This window comes from Nelumbo lutea, chromosome 1, assembly GCF_056320005.1.
Source record: "Nelumbo lutea isolate HS-2025 chromosome 1, American lotus-T2T, whole genome shotgun sequence".
Lineage (NCBI taxonomy): Eukaryota > Viridiplantae > Streptophyta > Magnoliopsida > Proteales > Nelumbonaceae > Nelumbo > Nelumbo lutea.
The window spans coordinates 6227425-6255390 of NC_142684.1; the positions used below are offsets into that span (position 1 = coordinate 6227425).

Genomic DNA, 27966 nt, shown 5'->3' on the forward strand with positions numbered 1-27966 from the left:
AGTGAAAGTAACCAATATTGTTTCAGGAAGTAAAGGTCCAATTCTGCAAAGGTACAACATATCATGCAATATTCATTCCTTTAAATCGTTTCTGTTTGGATAGTTTTTTGAGCTTGAACAAGAAATTGCTCTTCTGTGATTAGAAACTAGGAGCTGGTCGTGATAATGGCTTGAAGAACAACAAAACAGCCAAGGATCAAGCCAATCGGAAAGGTCCCACAATATTTTCTCGACCTTCTATAACATTTAGGCCTAGCATCCTACCTTCTATTATAAGGGTTTCTTCCCAAAATATTTCAAATCAGGTTTAGTGAGTCTGTTTCTATAGATGCAACTGGAAGTGACATATATAGAGTCCAAAGAGCCCCAATAAGTTGTCGTCCTTGCAATCTAGAGTTACTGATGCATCCTTCTGTAATCTGATTTACTTCTATAGAATCCAAAGAGCTCCAATAAGGCCTAGCATCCCTCTCTGTCTAACAACCACCATGATTTAACTTCATGTTAAGGAGTTTCATATCTACTGAATCACTTCATAAATTATCACATATCACATTATCAGTATTTAAAGCGGATAAAACAAAGCATTTCTTGTTAAAGCATGACCCTCTACCTCATATTTACTCTTTTTGGATCTTCAAATCCTCTTATTTAACATCTTCCTTTTCATGGTTCTCTCTCTTCAATCATAGATTAATGAAATTCCATCATTATCGTTATTATTGTTGAATCAAAAGCACTACTTGTGAGCTATGAAAAAACGTGGGTTCAGGATTTGCCTCCAGGCTGATTGAGCATGTAGAAAAGTGAAATGAGGTGAGATAAATTGAATCTACTTAGTACCTTTTTAGCTGCTTTTTTTCTCTTTGTTAGTTGAAATCAATTTTCCTTAACTCGTGGATTACATCTTACAAAAGGAAATGACCCAATCAATGGGTGATCACTTTAACCAAGATCTTTTTTTTTAATGTAATAACTATAAGAGCTAAGATAATAACAATCCATGTAAAGGTATTGCATAACTCAATAACATCATACTTACATGTACCATTGACCAATTGGATTGATTTAGATGGAAAAAATAAATTGATTCTGGTTCAACTCAGTCTTTTCAAAAATTAGAAGAAAATATTCATGAAAAGGAATTGGAAAGAACTAATTTGAAGGCCAAAAAACAAAGGTATTGAAAAATATCTTATCTTATTTTTTTAATTCAAATATTTTTCTTTTCTTATTTTTCCTTCCTTTTTTTTTTGGGTTAACTTGATTTAGATGTCATTTACATGAGACAACTCCATTTTCTACTTTGGCTTGCAGGAGACCAGGATGCAGAAATCAAAGAATTAAGAGTTTGCCATTTAAAGCTACACCAATGCCAAGTTTCTACAAGGTACCTCCTCCAAAGGTTGAACTAAAGAAGGTAACATTCTTTATCCATTTTCAGGTAAATGGATTAATGACAATATGCTTCATGTACTCTACTTTGGTTTGCTCTATATCCATGTAGTGGATATGGGGAAGCTAGGTCTCTTTGTTTCTCAGAATCAAGACAAATACAAGATATCTTATGCAATATGATGTTATCATGCATGCTTTAGAGGTTTTTAGCCTAAAGGTCTTCTTTTAGTGCTTTTTTTTTGGTAAGGCGACAATACTATTAAAACAAAAGAGATTACAGATAAGGTGGAGAGTCCACCCAACTTGCTAGCAATAGGGGAATCGCTTCAGTAAAGGCCCCTGCTTCCGATAGCCTTTTTTTTGCAAGATTGTGGGCTAGCAAATTGCTCTCCCACCTAGTGAAAACAAAAGAAAAATCCAAGTCTTTACATTCGTCCAAAATATCTTTGCAGATAATAAAAAAAAAATCAAAAACTCCAGCAGGATTCTTAGAAACCAAAGCTTGCACTAGAGTTTTATTGTCACTTTCAACCACAAAAGGGCCCCTGTTGATGGCCTTTGCTAACTTAACACCTTGGAGACAAGCATAAACTTCTTCTTGGAGAGATGAAGCAGCTAACAAAGGGCCAAAATTAATGGCTTCACAGCATCCAAAATGGTTTCTGGCAATCACTCCAAAACCTATCTTGCCCTCACTTAAAAAGTTGCCATCCACATTGATTTTCAAAATATTTGGTTCTGGGGGCTGCCACAAAAAAACTGACCTTTCTTCTTTAGGCACTTGCGAAGTACCTGGCCATTTTTTTGGCAAGGTCTTCATCCTCTCCTTCTAAGCCCTATTGAGAGACAGAAGAGATATATACAGGTTAGGCACTTCACTATCAAAAATAAATTTATTCTTGTTTTTCCAAATTGTTCATAGCACTAAGGCCATTCTTTTAGTGCATAAGGTGTATTTCAAAGTTCGATACAAAAACATTTGTTATATTGTACCATATAAACATTTATGTTGAGAAACCAAATGATGAGATGATGAGTTTGGAGATTAGATATTAGTCAAATAGGGGTCATTAAACACAATGTAGAGGTTTGAGTGCACCATATAGGCCAAGTTTGGGAGTGCTTATTGGAAATAAGTGCTTATTTGGGCAGGGACCACACCATTAAGCACTTATTAGTGTTTGGGAAATAAGCCTGAAATAAGTGCTTATTTTTTAAGCCCAGATTTCCAGCATCTTTAATTCCTCATACAATAAGCACTCATTCATTTTTTCTCCCATAATTGTCCCCATTGAATTTTTAGAATACCAATTATAACCCTTTTACAAAAACAATTTTTACGAATGCACTTTTATAAAAGTACTTTCATGAAAGAGCTTTTACGAAAACACTTTTATGAAAGTACTTTAATGAAAGTACTTTTATGAACGCACTCTTACAAAAAGTACTTTTAGAAAGCCTTTTTATAAAAGTACTTCTATGAAAGCACTTTTACAAAAGTACGTTTATGAAAGTACTTTTATGAAAGCACTTTTATAAAAGTACTTTTATAAAAGCACTTTTACGAACGCTTTTATAAAAGCACTTTTACGGAAGTGATTTTATAAAAGCACTTCTATCAAAGTACTTTTATTCATTCACTTTGGATTGGATGTTTTGAAAACTTGAATCAAAATGAAGGACAAAAGAGTCAAAATTGCTTATTTAAGTGCTTATTGGAAAAAAAAAAAGACCACCAAACACCCAATATAAAATAAGTGCTTATTTTTAAAATAAGTACTTGAAAAAGTTTGGTGTCAAATGCAAATAAGTGCTTATTGGAATAAGCACTTGTTTTTAAGCACTTATTTTTAACATAAGCACTCTCAAACAAGGCCATAGTCTTGTTATTTACACTTTATTGTGTGAACTTGCTAAAGTAGCATATCCCTACTCGACAATTTTATGGTTGACATTGGTTGACAAGTTGGGCTGTTATATTTTTATTTTATGTTTTTGGGTTGTTTTGTCTTAGTGGGACTTGGGCCTATTTTATTTTTGTTTTGTTTTATTATTGTTGTTATAGTCGTTGCCCTTACTAATTAAGTGTACTTATGTAATTTCTTCTTCTTTATTTAAAAATAAAAAACCAATGGGATAGCACACTACTACCCCATGATTCTATCTTCTTCCAAGTTCTAAACCTTTTCTCCCTCTCTTGTTCTCTTTTCTTCCTTATCCAAACCAACTTATGACCCATTACAGGCTTACATCCTTAGTAAATCATTTTTTATTACTTGTTATTCCTCATTTTATATATTGTAGTTGTCAAATACATTACCAAACGAAACCACCTTTCAGCACTCTAGCTTCACCATGCTTCATTTGTTTTCATCAATTCAATACTCCCACTACTTCCCCTCAATTTTAGTTATTTTTCAAATTTTCTATACAAAATTCCCAATGGATAAGGCTTTTTTTCTTTTTAGTACTGCAGATTACAATGCAAGGACTATCACTGACACATGAGAAGGTGACATTTCCAAACATGTGGACCTCTTTAGATATTAAGCGATCTAAGGCCCTGTTTGATGATTAAGTACATGTTAAAAGAAACAAGTACTTCTTAGAACTACTTATTTTAAAAGCCCTTTAGGCTGTTTGGAAAACCACTTTTCAAATCACTTATTATGTTTTTAAGTACTTATTGAGGTGGGAATGTTTGGTAAGCTACTTTCCCCATAAGTGCTTATATTTATTCAAATGACAATTTTAACCCTCACTTCACCCATACATATATACAATACTTTTCACATGTTATACTACATATTTCAACTGAGAGCCCACATAGACCTCCACGTGGGCTACCATGTGGATACGATTAATAATAATAATAATAATAATAATAATAATAATTGTTGGGGACATGGCTGAGTTGGCCCAGAGGCTCACGGCCACCTATCACGACTCGGCCACGTCGACGTAGTCTGGCCAAAATACGGTATTACTGTAATCCCGCCAACCACGTCAGCTACGCACCACAGGGATAGGTTCACCTAATGGATAAGGATGGGAAGACAACTCTGTCGAGGAGTAGGATTCTACCCCCTGTAACCTCGGTGGGGAACTCTATCCCGATTTCCTTGAAACCCTACTCCGACCAGGATACGAACCCTCCAACTACAAAAAGGTACTTCACGCTTGAGGTAAGGGCCCCCAACTTCTGACACCCATACTACTACTTAGCTCGGACCAGCACCCTTATAGCTCTGCCTGACCATCCACCACCTCCTACTGACTTCAATGACGGAGTACTTACCCGGGGATAACTCATCAGGGCACATCTATCACCTTCACTAACAACGATCTCCAAGGGGTCTAGACACCGCACGACGACACCTTGGTCATTACAGCCAAAGTGGCCAACTTTGAGTTATGGCGGATCCTAGTCAACACAGGAAGCTTTGTCGACGTATTGTTTGAGTTATGGCGGATCCTAGTCGACACAGGCCACCTAGTCAAGTGGAGTGTGAAGCTAAGTGAATTCAACATCGAGTACGTGCTTCGGCCAGCGATCAAAGCCCAGTCCCCAACAGATTTCATCGCATAATCTACATTCACACCGAGGAATCGACCCCACTGCCCCTAGTGTGGACTTTGTACGTTGATGGTTCATCAAAGTAGTAGGGCAGTGGCGCCGGCTTCATCCTCCTCGGCCTAGATGACGCGGTATTGGAACACACCCTCAAGTTTGAGTTCAAAGCGTCCAACAACGAGGTGGAATACGAGGCCTTTATTGCTAGGCTCCACCTTGCCTAGGACCTCGGGGCCCGAAGAATCGAGGCCTTCAGTGACTTCCAGCTAGTGATCAACAAAATCCATTACCAATTTGAGGTTCGGACCCCCTCCATGGCAAATTATCTACAAAAGGTGCAAGAGCTCATTCAGCGGCTCGAGCATTTCGATATCCAACAGATCCCTCGATCCGACGCCCTTTCGAAGCTGACTAGCTCGCCACAAATTGGCCTTGACTCAGCCATTTGGTTAAACACACTGGCCTAGCCGAGCATCGCACCAACAGCAATCCCCATCCTTCCAGTGCAGCATGGCCCATCTTGGATGGACCCCATAATCGAGTATCTTCGAGAAGGCACTACCCTGGAGGATCGAGGAGAAGCAAAAAGGCTCCAACACAGAGCGTCCAGGTATTGCCTAATATAGGGTAAACTCTACCGTCATTCCCACATGCTTCCATACCTGAAGTGTCTCCCCCCAGCCGAAGCAAACTACGTCCTTAGGGAGATACACGAGGGCATTTGTGGAGATCACCCCGGCGCGCGTACACTAGCCCATAAGGCACTCCGGTAGGGCTACTTCTGGCCAACAATGAAGCAGGATGCCGCCCAGTTAGTTCAAAAGTGCGATAGTTGCCAACGTTACTCTAATCTCCATCACCAGCTTGCAGCCCCTCTGAAGCCGATCACCAGCCCATGGTCGTTCACCCAATGGGGAATGGACATCCTCGGCCCCTTCCCAACCGCGGTTGTACAGAAGTTCCTTCTCGTAGTAGTGGACTATTTAACAAAGTGGGTAGAAACCGAAGCTCTGGTCGCTTCGGTATCCCATGCATGCTCATCATAGACAATGGAACACAGTTCACCGACAAGAAGTTCGAGACCCCCTGTGTCGACCTAACGATCAACCACCGGACTACCACAGTACACTGACCCCAAAGCAACGGACAGACCGAAGTAACCAACCGCATCCTACCACACAACTTGAAAACATGCCTAGATCAAGCCAAGGGAAGGTGGGTTGAGGAGCTATCGAGCATTCTCTGGGCCTATAGGGCGACCCCGTGGATTGTCACCGAGGAGACCCCTTTCAACCTGACCTACGGGGCCGAAGCCATGATCCCCGTGGAGATAGGTTCCCCAACCCTTCGGACCGAACTATTCAACGAAGGTCAGAATGACGAAGAACTACGCACAGAGTTGGACCTAGTAGAAGAAGCTCAGGACCGAGGACATGTGAAGATGGTTGCACAATAGCAGATGATGGCACGGCATTACGATTCCAAGGTGAGAAGATGCGAATTCAAGACAGGCGACCTCGTCCTGCGCAGAGTCATAATCCCCGCACCAGGAGAAAAAAAGCTCGAACCGAACTGGGAAGAACTGTACAGAATCACCAAAGTCCTCAGACCGAGTACTTATATACTTGAAGACCTCGAAGGCCGACCGATACCAAGAAGTTGGAACTCAGAAAATCTCAAGATATACTACTAGTAGACCTACAAGCAATAAATCTTTTAAGTTACATCTCCGACCCCGAGGCATGAACACACTCACCACACACACCACAGATGCACATGCAAAGCCACACTGCCAACCGAGTTGACTCCGCCGATCCTCGAATGGCAGAGCCCATCACGCCTAGCTCGGTAGTGTATCACTGACCAAGCTACTCGACTCAACTGACAACAACTGAGCCTAAATGTGGAGGAAGAATGCCCCCGCCCATTAAGTCTTGAGGGCGGTCGAGGAACTCCGCACAACCCCGGCTTAACAACTGAGCTAGCTGGGAAACAACTAGCCCTAGAAGGGCCCCAAAGGCTCTTGAGACCAGAAACTGAGCATCCCATGGATGAGAGCTCGAGAACCGAAAGATCTCAGACAACTTCACCTTGGTCGGCACAGGACTTGGGACGTCGAAGCATAGCCGGCCGGGCTATGCCACGGTCAACTAGACCTCGGTCAGCACAAGACTAGGGATGCCAAGGCATAGCCCGGCCGGCTATGCCTCGGCCAACTACACCTCGATCAACACAAGACTGGGGACGCCGAGGCATAGCCCGACCGGCTATGCCTCAGCCAATGAACTAAAATTGCAGAAGTACAAAGAGGTCGCCCAAGGCACAACCTGCCCTAGCCCGCGTAGTAGCCCAGCTGGCCACAACCCGGCCGACAAAAAGTTGTACAACAAGATGCCGAGGCAATGCCCAACCCGGCCCACACCAATGCCCGACTGGCCACTCATCAGCAAACAGAAGAAAATTGTACAACAAGATGCGGAGGCATAGACAAGCCCGATACACACAATAGCACGACCAAACATGCTTCGGCTAGAAAAAGAAAAAGGTACAAGTATAGCAACATATGGTCAGACAAAGAAACACTAATACTCAACTCAAAATCGTTCATTACATTGTTTAAGGCTCGGCATACCGAGCCCAAAAGAAAAAAAAATAGAAAGAAGGTAGTCACTCAATCCTTGGCGGCAGAATCAACAGCACCATCAACAGCTTCGACCTCAGCATCAGGTCCCTCGGCGGATCCTTGCGGAGAATCTGGATTGAAAGCACACCAACCCTGGGACTCATCGACCAACTTCGGATGGCGGCGAAGGATCCTTCGTCGGAAGAGATTGAACCCAACCACGAAGGAAGCCTCGGCATACTCGTCCATTTGCAGCTACATCTCCTTCGATGCTTTGTACACATTGACGGTCTCCTCAGTGGCCTCCTGCCTCAACCTGTCTTGCTCTGCCTTAAGCTTGGCGATCTCTCGCTTCAACTCCCAGACAAGGCTGGCCTGCTCGGTCAACTGCACCTTTAGCTCGGCCACCTCCCTCTCTAGTGTGACCGATCGCTCCCCAACAGCCTGAAGCTCGGTCAACTGGGCCTTCTACCGCAGGTACTCGAAGTGTTCCTGCTCGTACACTGACCGGTGGTCTCAAAGACGATCAACTAGCGTGACCGTTGCACAAGCATTCTACAGACAAACATGATAAGCATACCAAAAAAGAGAGTGAAACACAAGGAATAAGAGGAGAGGACTTACCTGGGTAGCAAACCACAGCAACGCACACTCCAAGGCTCCACTGCCGACCCTGACTGAATCTCGAGCTATTGACATTGTCATGATTCCACGTAGTAACTGCTCGTGAACCCTAGGCGTCTCCAGATTGTCATCCACACGAACCGACCACTTCGACACGTGCAGACCTGAGTTGTTGCCTGCCTCAGATACCGATGCACCTATGAGACAACGAACCCCTTTAGGATCAACCACGACAGCGCCGTCCTCCCCGGCCTCCCACTACCAGACTTTCCTTTGCCACGATCCGCCCTATCTGCAGATAGTGGTTGCTCTTCTGTCTTGAGACGAGCTTTCGGTTACACACCGACTCGCCCCTGCCTTTGCCGAAGTACCTTCATCCGGCTCTTCCTTGCTAGCCATACTTATACCTACAACACAAGATACCCAAGGTAAGTAGAAAGCGGGCAAGGTAAATTTAACTCGGCGAACAAATAGTAAAGGAAACAGACCGGCCACCCTCTCCATCATCGGCAAACTGCAGGTGGGTTACCCAGACATTGTTCCTTCCAATCCTCTAGCCTCTAACTTCCTCTTCCCTATCTGCTTTAGAGATTAATCTACTGAAGACATCTGCAACTAGGGTAAAAAGAAAAGGGGAGAGAGGGTCACCGTGTATAAGGCCTCTACAAGCTAGGAAAAAGTCTTTCACCACCCCATTAACCAAAACAGAGTAATGGCATGAACTAATATAGCCCTTTACCCAATTAAACCATCTAGCTCCAAACCCACAACACCCTAGGACTAGTAAAAACTCCAATCCACAAGATCATAAGAGTTTACAAATGAAACCTTGGGCTCCTGACTTTCTCATGTCCTCCACGCACCCATTTGCTATTAGGATCTGATCCGTTATTTGCCTTACCTGCACGAAAGCACCTTGTTCTTGACTGATGATGCAGGGTAGTACTACTCGGATTCTCAATGACAACACTTTAGCTAGGATTTTATAGATTCTTGTCACTAGACTAATTGGCCTATAGTCCTTAGGGTTCTTTGCATCTGCCTTCTTTGGGATTAGGGCTAGGAAAGTAGCATTGACTCCTAGGCTCACCGTTTTTTTATCTACAAACTCCTGAAACACCCCAACAATGTCTTCTTTGACCACATCCCAACAATCCTGATAAAAAGCCATTGTAAAGCCATCTGGACTAGGTGCTTTGGATCTATCCATTGAAAACATCGTCTGTCTTATCTCTTCTTCACTAAAATCCCTTTCTAACCAGTTTGCTTGTTCTTCAGACAATCTAGTCCACTCCAAGTCTTCCAAGGTTGGCCTATTATTCAACGTTTTCCTATAAATTGATTTGAAATGATCCACAAAACATCTGGCTATCTCATCTTGATTTGTGAGTTCCTCCGCATTCACCTCTAACTTAGCCACACATTTTTTTCTTCTCCTCCCATTAGCCAGTGCATGGAAAAATTTACTATTTCCATCTCCTTCTTTAATCCATTTATGTCACGACTCTTGCCTCCACGAGATTTCCTCTCTCAAAAGGACCTCTTCCAAGTCCTTCTTTAGATTTCCTCTCAAAACTCATTCTTGCTCACTCATCATCCTTTGAACTTCCTTGGAATCAAGTCCCCCAATCCTTTACATCAAGTCAATTTTTTGCTCCTCTATCCTTCCAAAGTGTTCCCTATTCCACTCCTTAATTTTGAATCTCAACCTTTTCAAATTTTTGTGGAATCTTACTCCCTTCCAATTCACTCCTCTTAATTCTTCTCTCCACCATTCCCCAATCAAGTGCACAAAATCCGGATGAGTTAACCACAAATTCTCAAATCTAAAAGGCCGAGGACCAGAAGTTAAGGTTTCAGGGCTTAGCTAGTTAGGGCAGTGATTAGGTAACTCTAGGTAAGGCTTTAACCGTCAAATTCGTCCAATGGTTCTCCCACTCTTCAGTAAAGAGGAATCTGTCTAATTTTGAGCAAACGAGGTTTTCTTGGAAATTCGACCATGTAAAATTGGCTTCTAAGAGGGGTAACTCCTTTAGACCACAGTTATTAATGAAATCATTGAAATTCCTCATGCTGGTTGTAATTGTCCTTTGGGGGTTATTAGATTCGGTACAAAACCTAATTACATTAAAGTCTCCCCCAAGACACCAAGGACCCAAGTGAAGCCATCCCCCGGCCGGCTATGCCTCGGCCATCTCGTATGGCATACAACTCTTCCCAAATCTCATTCCTCTCTCTCTATACGAGTTTGGCCCATAGACATTGGTTAAGACCCAAGTGAAGCCATCCCCCGCATTCCAAACCTTTAAGGACACAGAAAATCTTCCAATTAGCTCCTCCACTAATTCTATAGCATCCTCCCTCCATAAGGTTAATAGACCTCCAGAGGCTCCATAGGACGGCGCCGAAGTCCAACAAACTCCTCTTGATCTCCATACACTTCTGATCCATCTTCTATCCAATTTTGCCAACTTGGTTTCCTGCATCAAGACTATGTCCGAATTCTCTCTCTTCAATAAATCTTTAATTGCCCTTCTCTTTCTTTCACTTCCCAAGCCTCTCACATTCCAACTAATGATCTTCATCAAACACTTTTTCGAAAAGACCCCTACTCAAAGACTCCACCTTACAACAAAGTCTTTCTTCTTTCTCATCTCCCACTAAATCCAATATCACCCTCAATATCTGAAATCAATCTCTCCACTTAAGATTTATTTTTCTTTTTACTCCTATTGTTACCCTTAGTCTTCCTCATTAAGGCACTAGCTTCATTTATCTCCCCCCCACCCCCCACCCCCCACCCCCACAGATTAGAACTCCTGTAATAGTCCTTTTCTTGAAAAGTTGTTACTCTCTCCCTTTGATCTAATTTCTCCTCCCTCTCTTTATACTCCTCCAACAACGTGCAGATTCTCTCCCAAATTCTCTCTAGTTCCTCCTGTCCCTCTTCCACTGCCATCTCACCTTCTCTCAGTTCGCACTCAGAGATGCCAGTCTCTCTTCTCATCCCACCCCCCCCACTAGAACTTCCCCTCGGGATGCTGGTGTATCTATTTCAAGCATAGAAGGCACATTAGAACCAAAACCGAATGGACAACAGTACCTGCAATGTTTGGAACTGAGGGGACAACTTCCAAGGGAGAGGTATTCTCGTAAGGAGATGGGCCTAAAGTTGTTTCCTGTGACTGAGCTTGCGTGAGAGAGTTTACACTGTGAATCAAAACCCTGTCTGCTTTAATAGGTGAAAGACTCTTCCACTTTTGTCCTTCTTCTAGTGTTATGTTGCAGGTTGGAGCGTGAGAAGAGTTACCTACCAGCATCATATCCTGCTCTTCCTGCACTAATGGACTGACTTCCTTTGCAGGTACAAGCGGCACCTGAACCGTAGCCTTAGGCAACTGATCTTTAACCTTCACGACGTCTTCCTCAAACTTTTGTGCCTCGTCTTCTTCCTTGTTCTCTTGAAAAAGTACCTTTGTTCCCAGACTGTCTTCATCAAACACATTTCTTGAGCTGCTTAGGTCGATACTCCCTAAACACCCTGCCTCCACCACAAATTGGTGCAAATATTTGCAACTTAACAAGAAAATATTATGTAATTATTTTATATTAGGATTGGAATAATGTTTAATCTAAAGTTAAAAAGAAGAATAAACAAATAAAACACCACATAAAGGTGAAGCCACTGTGCAAACTAAATAGTAGTGAGATTTCTTTTACTTTTCTATATATTAAACAGTGAGCCCATACTACTCTTGTTGATATGGGGAAGACTACCAATTATTAGATTTTTTTTTTAAAATAAATGCCTTTTTTGATAATAAAATTATTGCTTATTGGTTTAACTTATTTCCATTATAATTAGTTTCTTACATAAATTACCATTCACCAAAACAACTAAACATCATTTAGCACTTTTATATGTCAATATAGAAACGAAAATTTTTTCCCCTCAAGGAAGGTCATGTTTTTCAAAATAATTCTTGTGATGAAGCTCGTGCCATGGTATAGTATTCTTCCAACACTTTTAGAGTTGAGATTAACAACAAATAAATTATGGCTGACTAGAACAACTAACCATCTCCAGTTGTGTAGCCCTAGGTTGGGGGATGGATACCCGTCATGTAACCCTTCAAAAAGATATCAAAAATCTATAAATGAAAACTCTTTTTATAACCATCACCTAGATGAAAAGTTGTATGTATCACCCAAAAATTTAATCAAGGATTATGAATTTACCGGCTTAAGCTTTGAAAAACCCTATAAAACCAGAGACATGAAGACTGATTGCATCAGACCGGAACTAAGAAGACTAATTGCATCAAAATAGAATAATAGAAACACAAGGAAAACCTTGGTAAAGACAATAATTAACCTGGTTAAGCCGTGGTAATTACTTGCAAGGACAAGACCGAAAGGTACGAAAACCCTTCAAGGACTAAACTAGATAGTAGGAAAACCTAATCGGGAATCTCTGTGACTTTTGCTACAGAAACACCTGAATAAGATGCGATAAACTCCTTTAATTGGGTAAATGACCATTGCTGATCCTAAAGGTTCTTTATGACACAAGATGGCTAATAAAACTCACAACTTCTAAATTTTGAAAATGTAATCTATAAACCCAATTTATTGATCAAAAATCTAAAAACACATGTTGTATTAGGTGAAAGAAGTGCCCGGTGGAGAACAAAAATAAAATCAAATGGTGACATCGACCAAATAGATTTACCTGTTGTCGGATGCTATCCAGTGGTTTTAAGCTCAGCCGAGAAGGAGATAACTATATGAAATTTGATTGAGAGAGAGAAAGAGACAAGTCTCGATTTGCATATTTGGTGGAGAACAGGAATAAAAAATGGTGAGATCGATCGTATAGAAACAGAGAGAGAGAGAGAGAGAGAGAGAGAGAGAGAGAGATTTACCTCTGGTTGGATTTCGTCCACTGTGCAATGGTGTTAAGCTCAGCCAAGGAGACAATGGCAGTCTAAAATTCGAGAGAGAGAGAGATGACAGAGAGACTGGGGTATACATAAAGGGCGGGAAGAGAATGAAATGTGGAGAGAAGAGGTGCAAGAGAGGAAATCCTACTCTCAATTCGCACCATTTATACAGCGGCGGTCAATTTATCTTTAGCGAAGGACTGCCGCTAAAGATCAATATTTTTAGCGACAATCGCTGTTTAGCACCCTCAAAAACTGTCGCTAGAAATGTTTTTTTCTTGTAGTGTACACATATGACAATATTTAACGAACTGAGTATTTCCTTCAAAAATGTACTTAACGAGTTGTGCTCCAAATTGCGCATGTCAACTCCCATATTCTTGGTTAAAGAAGTCGGGAATGATTCCAAAGCCTCCGTTCTTATCACAGTTGGAAATGACAATTGGAAATTTTAAGGAAATTGATGTATTTCTAAAAAGAGACGAAACAAGATGCAACTAGGAAGGCGGTCAAAAACATAGTAGAAAAGTTCAAAAGGAAAATAGATGACATGAATTATGAAGACTTATGCATAAATGCTCAAAATTAGAAATGTACATTGATGATTTGAAAACGGAGCTACTAAAACTAAAACATAGCTTAAATGACACTATAGTTGTGAGAAATGAAGGTACTGATGATGAAAAACCAAAAGAAGACTGATGAAGGAAGATTTGGCCCGACCTCGTAATCACTCAACACATGGCAAAGGCAACAGCTCGGCACAACAGCACGCCCAAGATGAGAGCTCCGAAAGGAGGAACCAACGGTCCAAACACCCTACAAGGAGCCCAAACTCCCTACAAGGAGCCCGAGCTCTCCCTTAGGCCCCGAGCCTTACGAACACAAAGGGCAACAACCCGAACTAGCCTGCCCCATGGCAGTTTGGGACACACCTCTATCCGAACTCAAGATTTCACCTCGCTCACCACTCTAGCACTTCGCCTCCAGGACGCCGAACTGAACAACCGTACCTTGCCTGACACCGAAGGAGTCCGTATCCAGGGGCGGCACACCTGACTTGACAGCTGCACTTCAACAGCCACCTGCCACCACCATCTCCAATTATAGAGACTGCTCCGACAAAGAGAGCAGTGGTGGTTCTGCCCCAGCAGAGGTGATGACACCCCAAATTGGCAGGAGCACAGAGATAACCATTCCTGACCTAACAGAAGCTTAGGAGTGAGTGCACGAAGTGGTTATAAAAGGCTTCCTACCCCCCCAAGAACAAGGTATGTGAACTTTGCACCATCTGGTTTATCTTACCTTTGAAAGAATACTAACTTGAGCTTTGGAGCAATCTCACTGGGTTCCTCCCCGGAGATTCCCCACTTTCTTCTCCGTTTCAGGCCCCCTATTGCTCTAGTCAGAGGCAAAGTCATTGACAGCTAGGACCGACCAGATTGCGCACCATCAATTGGCGCCATCTGTGGGAACGCTTCTAAAAGCCTCCCTCTAAATCTCTCATAACCTCTTCTTTCCCAAAAAAAAACCCAACACTCATGGCTTTTTCCAGCAATGTCGGACGTGGCACGGAGATGAACACCACTAGGGAACAACATCAAGTTCCCGTGGTGTGCATCAGACAATTCACCATCCCCCTTCTGGTGGATGAGATCCCCAGCCTGAACGCGCCACGAACAGTGGCGCCCGTAAACCTTCCTGCCATGAATGTCCCCTTTCCACTCCCTATTGAAACAACCTTTACTGAACCAACTATTGTCCCCCTGGCAACTAGCCAGAACTAGTTTGACGACCTGATGCAATGCATGCAGGCAATGCAAGCCCAAATGCAATAATTCCAGCAACATCAGCTCCAGCAGCACCAAGTACTGCACCACATCTCCTAGTACCACTATCAGCAGCAGTTCCCCCAACTGCCTCTAAACCAACCACTGCTTCCACCTCGGCACCCTGCTCCAAAGCCGGTAAAGCCCTCCCCTCAGGGTGGACGCCATCACCGAGGAGAAGCCTCCGAGCTTCAGAACCCCTACAAGAGTCAAGCCTCATCCTCGGGCCGAGGGGAAAGAAAAATCACCCCCGCCTCGCAGCTCGCCAGCGGGTTGGGGACCTCGCCCACCAAGTTAGCATCTTGACACTCCAAGTCTGAGCTCCCGCTGATAGAGAATCGATTCAGCGTCCTAGCGGTAGATTACCAACAGTTCGGGCCCATCGAGCTCGGTAACACAAAGGCCAGTAGTGCCAGTACCAATCCCACTCAGCAATGAAGGCGCCAGCAAAGTTGCCGAACTGCCACCCGTGTCCTGCCCGAGCTCAGAGGTAAAGAAGAGACAAGCTCGGATGAGGTAAAAGCTGCCCCTATTCTCTCAGTTCCTTCCCCCCTCTCATCAGAACTCCTCGTAGTCCCCATGCCTAGAGACTTCAAGCTCCCCCCTTTGGACAAGTATGATGGGTCCTTCGACCCCAATGACCACGTCAACGCCTTCTAGTCCCAAATGCACCTAGGTAGGGCCAGTGAATTGTGCATGTGCGTGGCCTTCACCACCACCTTCAAGGGGGTGGCTCGCACGTGGTACAGGAACCTGGCCCTAGGTCAATAAGAAGTTGGACCTAGTTCGTGCAGGTCTTCATCGCACACTTCGTTACCAGCAAGTGATGCACCAGAACCGAGGAAAGCATCTTCACAGTAGTCCAGAGGGAAGGTGAGTCCATCAGAGGCTACATCAAGTGGTTCAATGACGTGTGCTTGCAGATACCATGACTGGACCCCGCGGTGCAGCTCGCGACGGCCAAGAGAGGAGTAACGCACAAGGAGTTCAAATGGCACGTGGTAACTAACCAGCCCGCAACTGTGGCCAAATTCCTCAAGCTCGCGGATAGGTTCATGAGAACAAAGGAAGAGATCAACCAAAGGACCGAAAGCGGGATCGAGAAAAGGAAGAGGGAAGGCGAGCCCTCCAACCCAGTTGACAGAAGAAAAAACCCAGCCTGGGAAGCGACGAGCCAGCCGTTCCAAGCTCCCTTAGCAGCTCGGACGGACTACACACCCTTAAACACGAGGCGGACTGAGATCTTGATGACGATCAAAGACGCCCCATACGTAAAATGGCCACCTTGCCTGAAAGGAAACCCAAACGAGAGAAATAAAAACTTGTACTGTAGTTTCCATAGAGATCACGGTCATAGTACCGAACAATGTAGTAATCTCCGGGACGAGATAGGACTCATCCATCGCAGGTACTTGAGAAATTTTGTACAGCATAATAATAATAATAATAAGGCAGGTCAGCAAGGGGAGCACGGAAGAGATGCCCTTGAATCCAGCAGCAGGCCAGCCGAACCATCGCAAAGACAACATGTGGAAGAGAGGCCAGTTTGGGGAATCATCCACGTGATAGTGGGAGGTTCAGTAGTAGCAGGTTGTACTTCGGCAGCGGCCCGGACGTCAATTCATGAAGCAGCCAGAGAAGAACAGAACACTCCAAAGAGGACGAAGATGGAAGAACCAATCTTCTTCATGGAAGACAATGTGCGAAGTGTCCACTACCCCCACGATGACGTGCTTGTCATAAAACTAAGGATTAGTGACTTCAAAGTCAGGCGCGTACTTGTAGATTCAGGTAGATCGGCAGACATCCTCTTCAAGTTGGCATTTGACCAGCTTCAGTTGCAGAGAAGCGAGTTGAAGCCCGCGAACACTCCTCTGGTGGGCTTCAGCGAAGAGGAAGTCAAGCCCCTCGGGAAAATAATAATACCTGTGGAAGTCGGCACATGGCCTTGTGCGGTCAGACTCAACCACAATTTCCTAGTGGTCGCGACCCCCTCCCCCTACAATGCCATAATAGGGCAGCCAATTACGCATGTCCTACGGGCAGTGGTCTCCACCTACTATTTGGCAATGAAGTTCCCTACAGACTTCGGAGTGGAGGTAGCGCGGGGCGACCAGCTTGAGTCCCGCAAGTGTTATGTTGCCGCCCTGAAGGGAAAAACCAAGGCGGCCACAACCTCGAGCTGGAGCAGCCTACAGAGCAGGGCGAGGAACGAGCTTCACCCACAGAGGAAACAGTCGCAATCCCAACTTCGGCTATGGACCCGGCTCGAACACTACAGATTGGTACTTCCGTCAAGGAGCCTCTACGAACCGAACTGGTGAGTTTCTTACTTCAAAATTTAGATATTTTTGCATGGTCCGCGGCCGATATGCCCAGTATTGACCCTAGCCTTATAACTCACAAACTTAATACTAACCCTGTAGTCAGACCCATTAGATAGAAGAAATGCAACTTAGCCCCGGAGCGCTGGAGGGCGGTCGACGAGGAGGTCGAAAAGCTCCTCGCAACAGACTTCATAAGGGAAGTTCATTACCCGAGCTGGGTAGCCAACCCAGTGTTGGTGAAAAAGGAAAACCGCAAGTGGCGCATGTGCGTCAACTACACAGACCTGAACCGAGCTTGCCCAAAAGACTGGTTCCCCATCCCCATAATTAACCGCCTAGTGGATGTGACCTCGAGACATGAGTTGCTAAGCTTCTTGGATGCCTACTCAGGCTACAACCAAATCAGGATGGACCAGTCCAATGAGGAGAAAACCAGTTTCATAACCGAGTTTGGCCTGTACTGCTACAAGGTCATGCCCTTCGGACTGAAGAATGCTGTGGCGACCTTCCAAAGACTTGTGAATAAGCTGTTTCAGCCCTTAATTGGCACGAAAATAGAATCTTATGTAGACGACATGGTCATCAAGACGCAGTTTTCACAGGAATTAATACAAGACTTAGATTCTATCTTCCAAATTCTGCGTCAATTTAGCATGAAACTGAACCCAAACAAATGTGTCTTTGGTGTCACCTCGGGTAAGTTCCTAGGGTACATTGTCAACCGGCGCGGTATTGAGGCCAACCCGGACAAGATAAAGGTCATCCTAGATATGAGACCACCCCAGAAAGTAAAAGAGGTTCAGTGGCTAAACGACCGCATAGCCGCTCTGAGCCGCTTCATGTCCAAATCGGAAGACCGCTGTCTACCTTTCTTTAAGGCAATCAAAGGCAAAGGGTTCGAATGAACCCAAGACTGCCAACTCGCGTTCGACGAGCTAAAAAGCTACCTCGCTAGTGTTCTAATCTTAGCCAAGCCCGAGGAGGGCAAGGTCTTAGAACTGTACCTCTTGGCAAGCGACGAGGTGGTCAGTTCGGTACTAATAAAAGAAGTAGATCGAGTCCAACAGCCCATCTATTATGTTAGTAAAATTCTGCAGGGAGCAGAGATGAGATACTCGCAGATAGAAAAGCTAGCATATGCATTGGTAATTGCAGCTCGGAAACTCCGCCCATATTTCTAGGCCCACACTGTCATCGTCTTGACTGACAAACCTCTGAGGCCAGTCTTACTTAAGCCCGAGGTTTTCGATCGGTTGACGAAGTGGGCCATCGAGCTCAGTGAGTACGACCTCCAGTATAAGCCACGAGTTGCCATTAAGGCCCAAACCTTGGCAGATTTTATTGCCGAGTGCACATTTAGCCTCGAAGTCCCTAGGCCGGTTGAGCCCGAGATCCCCAATTCGGGTGAGCTCGGAGCTCCCAAGCCAATAGAGTCCGAACCCCGTGAAGTAGCAGCCAGTGTGGCATCTCTCCTAGTTAGGCCAAACGCGAATTGGGATGAAGAGCCATGGATCCTTCACGTAGATGGCTCCTTTAACCAGTAGGGCAGAGGGGCTAGAATAGTGTTGCGTGGCCCGGGTGGCATGAAATTGGAATACACACTATGCTTTGAGTTTGTGGCATCCAACAATGAGGAGGAGTACGAGGCACTGATAACCGGGTTGAACCTAGTGCAAAAGGTAAGAGCAAAACACATAGTTATCTGCAGCGATTCCCAGCTTGTGGTCAACCAGGTTACAAGCGAATACGAAGCATGCGACCTCACTATGATCGCATACTTGGCAAGAGTGAAGGAGGTTCTACTCAACTTCCAGTCACACTTCATCAACAAATCCCGAGGACAGAGAACACTGAGGCCGACACCCTGTCCCGGTTAGCTAGCACAAGTCACAACACCATGAGAATCGTGTACATAGAAGACTTGCCTCGGCCTAGCATTCTCGGTGGGGCAGAGGAGGTCGCTCCCATCCTTGAAGCAGAGCCGAGCTGGATCGACCCACTCACGAGCTTCTTGCTAGATGGAACCCTCCCTGCGGACTGCAATGCAGCTAGGAGGGTGCAGTGCCAGACGGCCAAATACGTCATAATAGACGAACGACTATACCGACGGTCCTACACCCTCCCCTACCTGCGTTGCTTGCGGCCTACCGAAGCCGAGCTCGTACTCCACGACACTCATGAAGGTCTGTGCGGCGGACACTTGGGGGGCAAAGCCCTCACCCAAAAGGCACTTCGACAAGGGTACTTCTGACCAACGATGAAGGTAAAGGCTATCGAGCTTATCAGAAAATGCAACAAGTGTCAGAAGCATGCCAACATCCACCATCAACCCGCCGCCGACCTCAAGTACCTCACCAGTCCATGGCCCTTTGCGCAATGGGGCATCGACCTCCTGGGCCATTCCCGCAAGCAATAGGTGGGAGGAAGTTCCTATTGGTGGCGGTAGATTACTTCACAAAGTGGATAGAAGCTGAACCACTGGCAACAGTTACAGCTCAAAACGTACAGAACTTCTTTTGGAAGAACATATTATGTCGCTTCGGGTTACCTTGGGTACTGATCTCCAACAATGACAAGCAGTTCGAGGATATCAAGTTTCAGGAATGGTGCCAAGATATGGGAATTCGGCAGAACTTTACATCGGTCGCACACCCGCAAACAAACGGTCAGACAGAAGTAATGAACAGAGCTATCCTCCGCAGACTGAAAGCACAACTAGATTGAGCTAAAGGGTTGTGGGCGGACGAGCTACCAAGTGTTCTATGGGCTCACCGAACCACAGAAAAAACCACCACAGGAGAAACAACCACACCTATGGCACTGAAGCGGTAATCCCGACGGAGATCAAAATACCTACACTACGACTAGAAGCATACGATGATCAAACAAACGGAGATGAGTTGCATACCAACCTCGACTTACTGGACGAGGTAAGAGACCTCGCATACATCTGGACCACAGCTTACCAGCAAAAGGTAGCTCGGTACTACAACGCCAGAGTAAAAAAGCAGAACTTCCGCGTTGGCGACCTAGTTCTCCATAAGATCATGGCACCCGAGCCCGCGTGGGCAAACTTGGACCAAATTGAAAAGGGCCCTACCGAGTAAAGAGAGCGCTCAGGAGGGCATACGAGCTCAAAACTTTAGAGGGCAAACAAGTACCCTAAGCCTGGAATGTTGTTAACTTAAGACAATACTACATATAGATCACCAAGCGAAGTGGACTAAGTCACTACCAAAGCCAAATGGCTAAGATGCCAAACTAACAACGACTTCGGCATGGACAAGCAAAGGCAAAAGATGCAAACTAAAAGCTCAGGCAAAGTGCAAACAACGAACTAATAGGGGCATCGGCATATGGTCAGTTCAGCAATACGGCCAATTCGAAGGAAAGAGCGACCAACACTTAATCAAAAGAAAATCATTCCATTGCAAAATACTTTGTGTACATTTCAAAAAAAATAAAAAAATAATAAAAAATAATAATACTGTGTACACTTAGTCAAAAATCACAGGCCCGGAGGTACTTCTTCATCATCAAAAGGCACTTCAACGACACCCAAAGGTCCTGCCTTGCCCTCAGAATCTGGCTCACCGTCAACGGCGTCGGCCATCTCCTGAGTAATGCACGAAGTGGATATGGCACTAATATCGAGCTCGGGTACATATTCTGGATCATCCACCGGCTTAGTTTGAATCCCCTTCTGTACGAGTCCACCATCAGGTCATCAAAGCGCGAAGAGGCGATGTATTCATCGATGGCTTTCTTCATGGCATCCTAAATGCCTTGAGAAAAGATTTGTGTCCTCTCCCTAATATCTTCATGAAGGTATTCAACCTAATGCTGCAAATCCAGCCTCAGGTCCGCCATGTGCTTCACTACAACTCCCATGGCCTCGGCATCTCTCTAAGACCTTGCCTGCCTAGCCTATGCAACGCGAGAAGCCGCCTCAACAGCTCGAGAAGCCACCTCGACAGCACGGAAAGCCTCTTCGGCAGCTCGCGCCTGCCTCGAGCTCCTTTCCACTTGGGTCGCCAAGGCATGGATAGAAGAATTCACCTACCAAAAGGAAAGAACAAATGATCAAAAGAACGACAGGAAGAAAGATAAAAGCAAAGAGCCCGACAAGAAATCTGACTTACCACCATGGCATGAGTGGCAGCACGACAAGCTACCTGGTTCAAAGGGAGCTCGGTCCATGCCGCGACCTCCTCAGGATAGATGGCCTCCCTACTCTTCTGAAGAGCGTGGTTCAGTGACAACACGCTCCTGAACTCGCCTTGGGCTCCCGAGCCAGAGGGCCCAGCTCGCGTATAAGCAGGCTTAGAATAAGCGGGAGCCCCCGTGTAAGTAGCCTCGGCATAAGGGGCCCCTGCCGCTTCATATGCTAAAGGGGCCATCTCAGGCTCCCTGGGCGGATCCACTAAGGGGTAGTCTGGTACCTCGGGCTCTGCATCTCGAGGCAGCTCGGCACGAGTTCATTTGGTGACTCGCTTCCTCCTCTTCATGCCGTGAAACATGCCCACCACGAGTCTTCTCTGAGTCCATCACACCTGCAAAAAGAGCTCGGCATCAGAAAAAACGAAAGAACAGAGCAAAACAAAAGACAAACCTCTGAGTAAGAAACCTACCCAAACTCAAACCAGCCTCAATGAGCTTGGCCTCCGTCAGATAATGGTGGCATTTTAGCCCAAGCCATGCCCATTGTCGGAGGCCCTTCGCCGTCTCCTTATCAAGCGTAACACCGGCGTCAGGGGCATCCATCCCCCACCCTGTTTGGAAAGGCCACCCCAATGCACTTCGCACCACGAAGTAGTCCTGTTTCCACACCGGGACCTTGTTGGGAAGTTCTTATAGAAGTTTAAAACCCGGGTGAGGAGACAAGTAGTACGCCTGCCTACGCCCGGGAAGGGGACCCGCTTACTTTTTAACCATTAAAATAGAGGAGAAGATCTCCAGGTCTAAAGGCAAGACCTATTCGCAAAATAGGGAGATTGTCCCCACCAAGTTACGAATGGAGTTCGGGTGAAACTGGCCAACAGTAACGCCGAAGTGGTTCATAACCTCGACAATGAGGGGGTGGAAAGACAGGCGCAACCCCGCAACGAGCTGCTCCCGGAATATCATGATCTCATCAGGACCGTGTTCCCAAGGGAAACTGCCCGAGGGTATGAAGTAGGTGTACTCCCTACGCAAGTTGAACTGGGTAATAAGGGAGCGAAGCCCCTCGGGCGTCATGGTTGAGGGCCCAAACTTGTCTAACGTTTGACCTGGATGAGAGGAGGATGCCAAACTACCCAAGGCAACTCGGCCTACAAGTTCGAACTCTTCCTCGAGTTTTACCTCAGGTTCACTAGGACTATCGAGGGATGCAACTCGGTTCATAGAACCTGTATCTGACCCCCTTGAAGAACTATCTTAGCTATACGAGCTACACATCGAAAGGAGAATAAGGATTCTAGGAAAGTACTCACCTGAAAAAAAGCAAACGGACTACGGGAACGTGAACGCAAGCTAAAGGCTTGAACACGAGCTAAAACTTGGACGCAAGCTCAAGAAGCAAAACGCAGGATAATGACAGCGACTGGGGTCCCCCACTATTTATACCCACATTAACCGAGAATCAACGGCTCAGATCAAAGCCAATCCAACGGCCCACAGTCATGCTGACCGCACGTCTCCGGAGACCGAGATGCGACTGCCCGCACATCTCCTGAGACCGAGACGTGACTGGCTGCACGTCTTTCTGAAACTGAAAGAACACCAGCGCACGTCTCCTCGCATTAAAGGTGGTAGCAGTGCGTTTTTTCAAATTTGAAAAGACACCCGCTGTCACGTCTCCCAGCGGTGCGCTTTTTGAATTTTGAAAGAAACATGCGTTGTCACGTCTGTCAGCATTTATAGACAGATTGGCGCGTTTCCCATCTTTTTGGCGCTCGAGAAACCCGAAAAAATCCTAACGCGCACTTCACGCTATCAATCAAAACCAGTTCGAAGTACAGGACAAATCCACCTGCCACCTCGCGAACTCCCCGTACCAGGGCAAGCCCCTTAGCGCGAGGAGTGGGGGGCAATTGATGAAGGAAGATTTGGCCCGACCTCGTAATCGCTCAACACGTGGCAAGGCAACAACTCGGCACAACAGCACGCCCAAGGCGCGACCTCCGAAAGGAGGAACCAGCGGTTCGAACTCCCTATAAGGAGCCCGAACTCCCCGCAAGGAGCTTGAGCTCTCCCTTAGGCCCCGAGCCTTACGAACACAAAGGGCAACAACCCGAACTGGCCTACCCCATGGCAGTTCGGGACATACCTCTATCCGAACTCAAGAGTTCACCTCGCTCACCACTCCAGCACATCGCCCCCAAGACGCCGAACTGAACAATCGTATCGTGCCTGACACCGAAGGAGTCCATATCCAGGGGCGGCGCACCTGACTGACTTGGGATCTGACGCTTGACAGCCGCACTTCAACGGCCACCTGCCACCACCATCTCCAGTTACAGAGACGGCTCCGACAAAGAGAGCAATGGTGGTTCTGCCCCAGCAGAGGTGATGACACCCAAACTGGCAGGAGCGCAGAGATAATCATACCCAACCTGACAGAAGCTTAGGAGTGAGTGCGCGAAGTGGTTATAAAAGGCTCCCTATGAAAGAAGGGTAGGATCCATCTAATGGACGCCATAAAGGTTGCGGAATGGGTGGGCGAATTTCAAAAATTTCCTACCTTCTCCCAACTGGGAATCATATTCCCTAAATTTAGAATACAATATCCAAGGATCCTACTTGAACCATAATCAAACCAGATCTGTACCAAAAGATAAATGGGAGGAATATACCTGATCCGGAGAAGCAGTATCTCCCAAAGTTGGTGTTCACGCCCAAAGAATGCTCCAAGATCCGTTCCTACTGAAGATGACACAGCTGTGAATGGAACAGAACCAGCAGGGTGCGTCCTACACACTGGATCCTTCACAAGAATCCTCTGGAAGTACTAAACACTGAATCCTTCTCAGTCTTTCTAGCAAGACTGATGTCAAGAACAGATTTCTTGACTTTCTTTTCTGCAAAGATCTAATCTTGCAATGGCAGATGGCGGCGGCAGGAGGAGATCTCCAAAACGAAAAAGGCTGAACTGTTTTTTCCCTTTTTCTGGAGAGTATGAATCAGATCAGATCTGAATTTGCAGGAGGTATCCTATACCTCTTCAAGGTGGTTCGAAATCTCCTCCTTTCTTCTTGATTAAGAAACCTCCTTTTTAGGAGTTATCCCAATCCAAATCAGTATTTGGATAGGGGATAATCTTAATCCCTTTTGCAGATAGAGTTAGCTTACTCCTGATCTTATCAGGAGGTTACCAGATTCAAATCTAATTTGAATTTGGTCTCTAAGAGTGGATAAGGCTAAAGGCCCAATCCTTTTACTAACTTTAATCTCAAATTCGCCCCAAGGATGGGTGATCCTATCAGCCCACCTCAAAATGGGCTTCTGGCCCATTAAGTGTTCAGTGTCTAATTACTTTCCAATCTGCTTGCCAGTTGGGCTTCTTTGTATGGCATGGGACCCAAGCATTGATCTACACACCAGCCACATGGGTTCGGCCCAGCCTCTAAAACAAGGCCCAGCCGAATTCACTGAAAAACTCAATGAACCCCTTGAGTCCATCATATGGACCCTATGGGCCCAACACTTACATTAAGTGGTCCCTGGGCCAAGCCATCTTATAAAAACCCAGGGACTGTGGGCAGGTGCAAGATTAGCCCATCAGGTATTATCCTCAATGGTCTTACACTTAACCTCTCAGCCCTTAATGATCAAGCACTGCCCGACAAGAGAGGACCTCTCCCTCGGCTGCAAGGAACAGTGCCGCACTCTCCTCTCACATGGATCCCGGGAATTAAAACCATTTGCAAACAATTCGAAACCGTACATATATATATAAATATATTAATTTTGCAAAACAAAATTCCAACGATTGAAATCAACTGCCGGCAGTTTGGTTTCCATCAGAGAGAGTGCATTCCCGATCATTACCCTTTGTCCGACAAAGTGGCTGATTCTGTCACTATGATCACCCACTCAGATGAATTCTCAAACTGCTCCAACATACCCAGGTTTTGATCCCCGCCAAGGATCTCACTGATTGGCATATCAAAGGCAGCCTGATCCAACACCTAGTGAAATGTCATAATCGAGTCTAGGGGTCAGGTGTAACTTTCCAGTTTTGCCCATCTATCTCCAAGGTCCAGGGCAATACTGGAAATCTAGTCCGGTTCAAGGATTCAAGTAATCCCATACTGCATGTGCCTCGGGTCTTACCCTGGTGGCTGAGACAGGCCATCCCAACACTTGGTGGCACACCAGTATCAGCCTTGGCAGGATAAATCTCCCCAGACTTATCCAACGGCTGTGAACATTTAAAACTAACATGAGTCTCTTTAAATGTCCAATTTTAGGGTTTTACACAGAATTAAACCAAACAACATGAATCAAATATGCACTTTATTTATTTCCACTAAATAACAAAAGTACATCAAATCAGATTGAAGCTAAGGGCATACAAAACTGTCTAACACCCTACCCCCCCAAGAACAAGGTATGTGAACTTTGCGCCATCTGGTCTTATCTTGCCTTCGAGAGAATACTAACTTGAGCTTCGGAGCAATCTCACCGAGTTCCTCCCCGGAGATTCTCCACTTTCTTCTCCGTTTTAGGCCCCCTGTTGCTCCAGTCAGAGGCAAGGTCGTTGACAGCTAGGACCGGCCGAATTGCACACCATCAAAGACGATGAAAATGTTGTAGGGGGAATTTAGTTTATCTTGTGTTTTTGTTATGGATGATGTTAAAGTGAATCGTAGTAAGAGTGCTTGTTTTCAGTGTCATGTTTTAAGTTTCATTAACAAGGTTGTTTATGTTCTTGGATAGTTTATAATTGATTTTCATGTACATGATTGCTATTGTTATTTTTATATAAAGTATAAATATTATCTTTAGTTGTTGTTCTTCCTTCTTTAATGTTGTGTTCTCTCAACACATTGTGCTTGGGCATTGTTCTAAAGTTGTATCGTGCAGCGTAAAGTACAATTCAACTTACAATTGAGCCCAAAATTTAGATTTCCTAGAACCCCCTTGCTTAGCTAAATAACTACTTGGAAGAGATTCATAGTTGATAATTGGTATCAGTACATATGATACCTATACATTTCATACTTCAATATAGAGCCAAAAGAAAAAAAAAAAAAAAAAGACTCACCATCATATGTACAAATTTACATTTCTGAAGCCTATAATCCACATTGTTTCCAATAATATTGAACTTGAGAGAGAACAACTTGGAGTATATTGAGCCTTAGAGAATGGGTTCCCTGGTGTGAGAAAACATATGCACTTATCAACATGAACCTTTTAATCATGGAGGACTTGCACCTTCGAGACAAGGAAGGCCTGAAATAGAACAACTAAGGTAAGAAGAAAAGAAAAAAAATCCATCACACTTAATAGAATGATTGTTAGTATAAGATAAAATACAATAGAAAATGCTACAAAAATAGGACCTAGAATCCTTGCACCAACATGTTTATTATCCCATCCAAATTCATTGTCAGGCTCGTCTGCTCCAAGGCTCTGTCCATTCAATTGAATGTAGTTCAAATAATCATGGTTTTGGGTAGCTCTGTGCAACCAGGCAGCTCCAAACAACAACTTATCCTTCATTTCAGAGTAAAACAATGGAAAATAGAAGGTTTAGAATGAATCCCTTGAAAATAAGAAACCCAAGTGTGAGAAAAAAGCTGAGGAACTTACTTGTTAACTCGAGTAACAATAGTAGAAAGGGCAGACGTGTGGTTTTAATCCATTGCTTTAGGAACCTTTGTACTTGTTAGCGAAATGAAACACCTACAACCCCACACAATAATTAGAATTAGAAAATAGTGAGAACTCAGAGGGTTTGGTGTGAGAACAAGGACAGGTTAAAACTGAAAATAAAAACTCAGTACTGACCTGAATATAAATGGTATTAGGATGAGTAGTGGCTTTGAAAAGTTAATCAGTAGCCAAACGAATGGCCACCCTTGCATTTTTTAACTCGCCCTGCATCAGTCCACCAAACTCGAGAATACTCCATGAAATGATTAGGAGGTGTCATCCCTAATCAGATTACTCCAGCAACTGTAGTACTCAAACATACCCAGAATAGGGGAAGATAAAAGACTTTGGTGTTTTGCGAAATCAGGGGTATTCTCTGTCAACATTTACTTTATTTAAGAGGAGGAAGTCTTTTTGATGTCAAGATGTATGGATTCAAGCTGTCCCTTCAGAGATGGTTTTTCTGGTTTGGTCATTAGTAATCGACAAGATCGTAACGAAGGAGAACTTAGCCAATAGAGGGGTAGAAGTGGCTGACTTTGCTTGTCCCCTATGTAGTTGGAATTTGGTATCCTCGAACTCATTTACTGTTACACTGTGATTTTACTCACTGGGTTTGGTTGTGAGTGGTGGATTTTTTTAGGATAAGTTGTGTTTCCCAGCAAATGTTAAGGGAATCATAGAAGCTTGGTGGCTGGGAGACTTCAGTAAGGATGGCAAATTATGGCAAATTATGGCTAGCAATCACAGAAGATGTACCAGGGGAAACTATGGAGATGATCCA

At 44.9% G+C, this 27966-nt stretch overlaps 1 long non-coding RNA gene across 1 annotated transcript; it reads right to left on the reverse strand.

Moving 5' to 3' along the window:
• Nucleotides 1-1616: 1616 nt before the first annotated feature.
• On the reverse strand, nucleotides 1617-27957 carry LOC148873334 (uncharacterized). The gene is made up of 5 exons (XR_016105501.1): nucleotides 27318-27957; nucleotides 27120-27212; nucleotides 26870-27023; nucleotides 26569-26759; nucleotides 1617-2234 (listed from the first exon to the last, which is right to left on the reverse strand). It is a non-coding gene; the product is annotated as an uncharacterized LOC148873334 (long non-coding RNA).
• Between the last annotated feature and the right edge of the window lie 9 nt (nucleotides 27958-27966).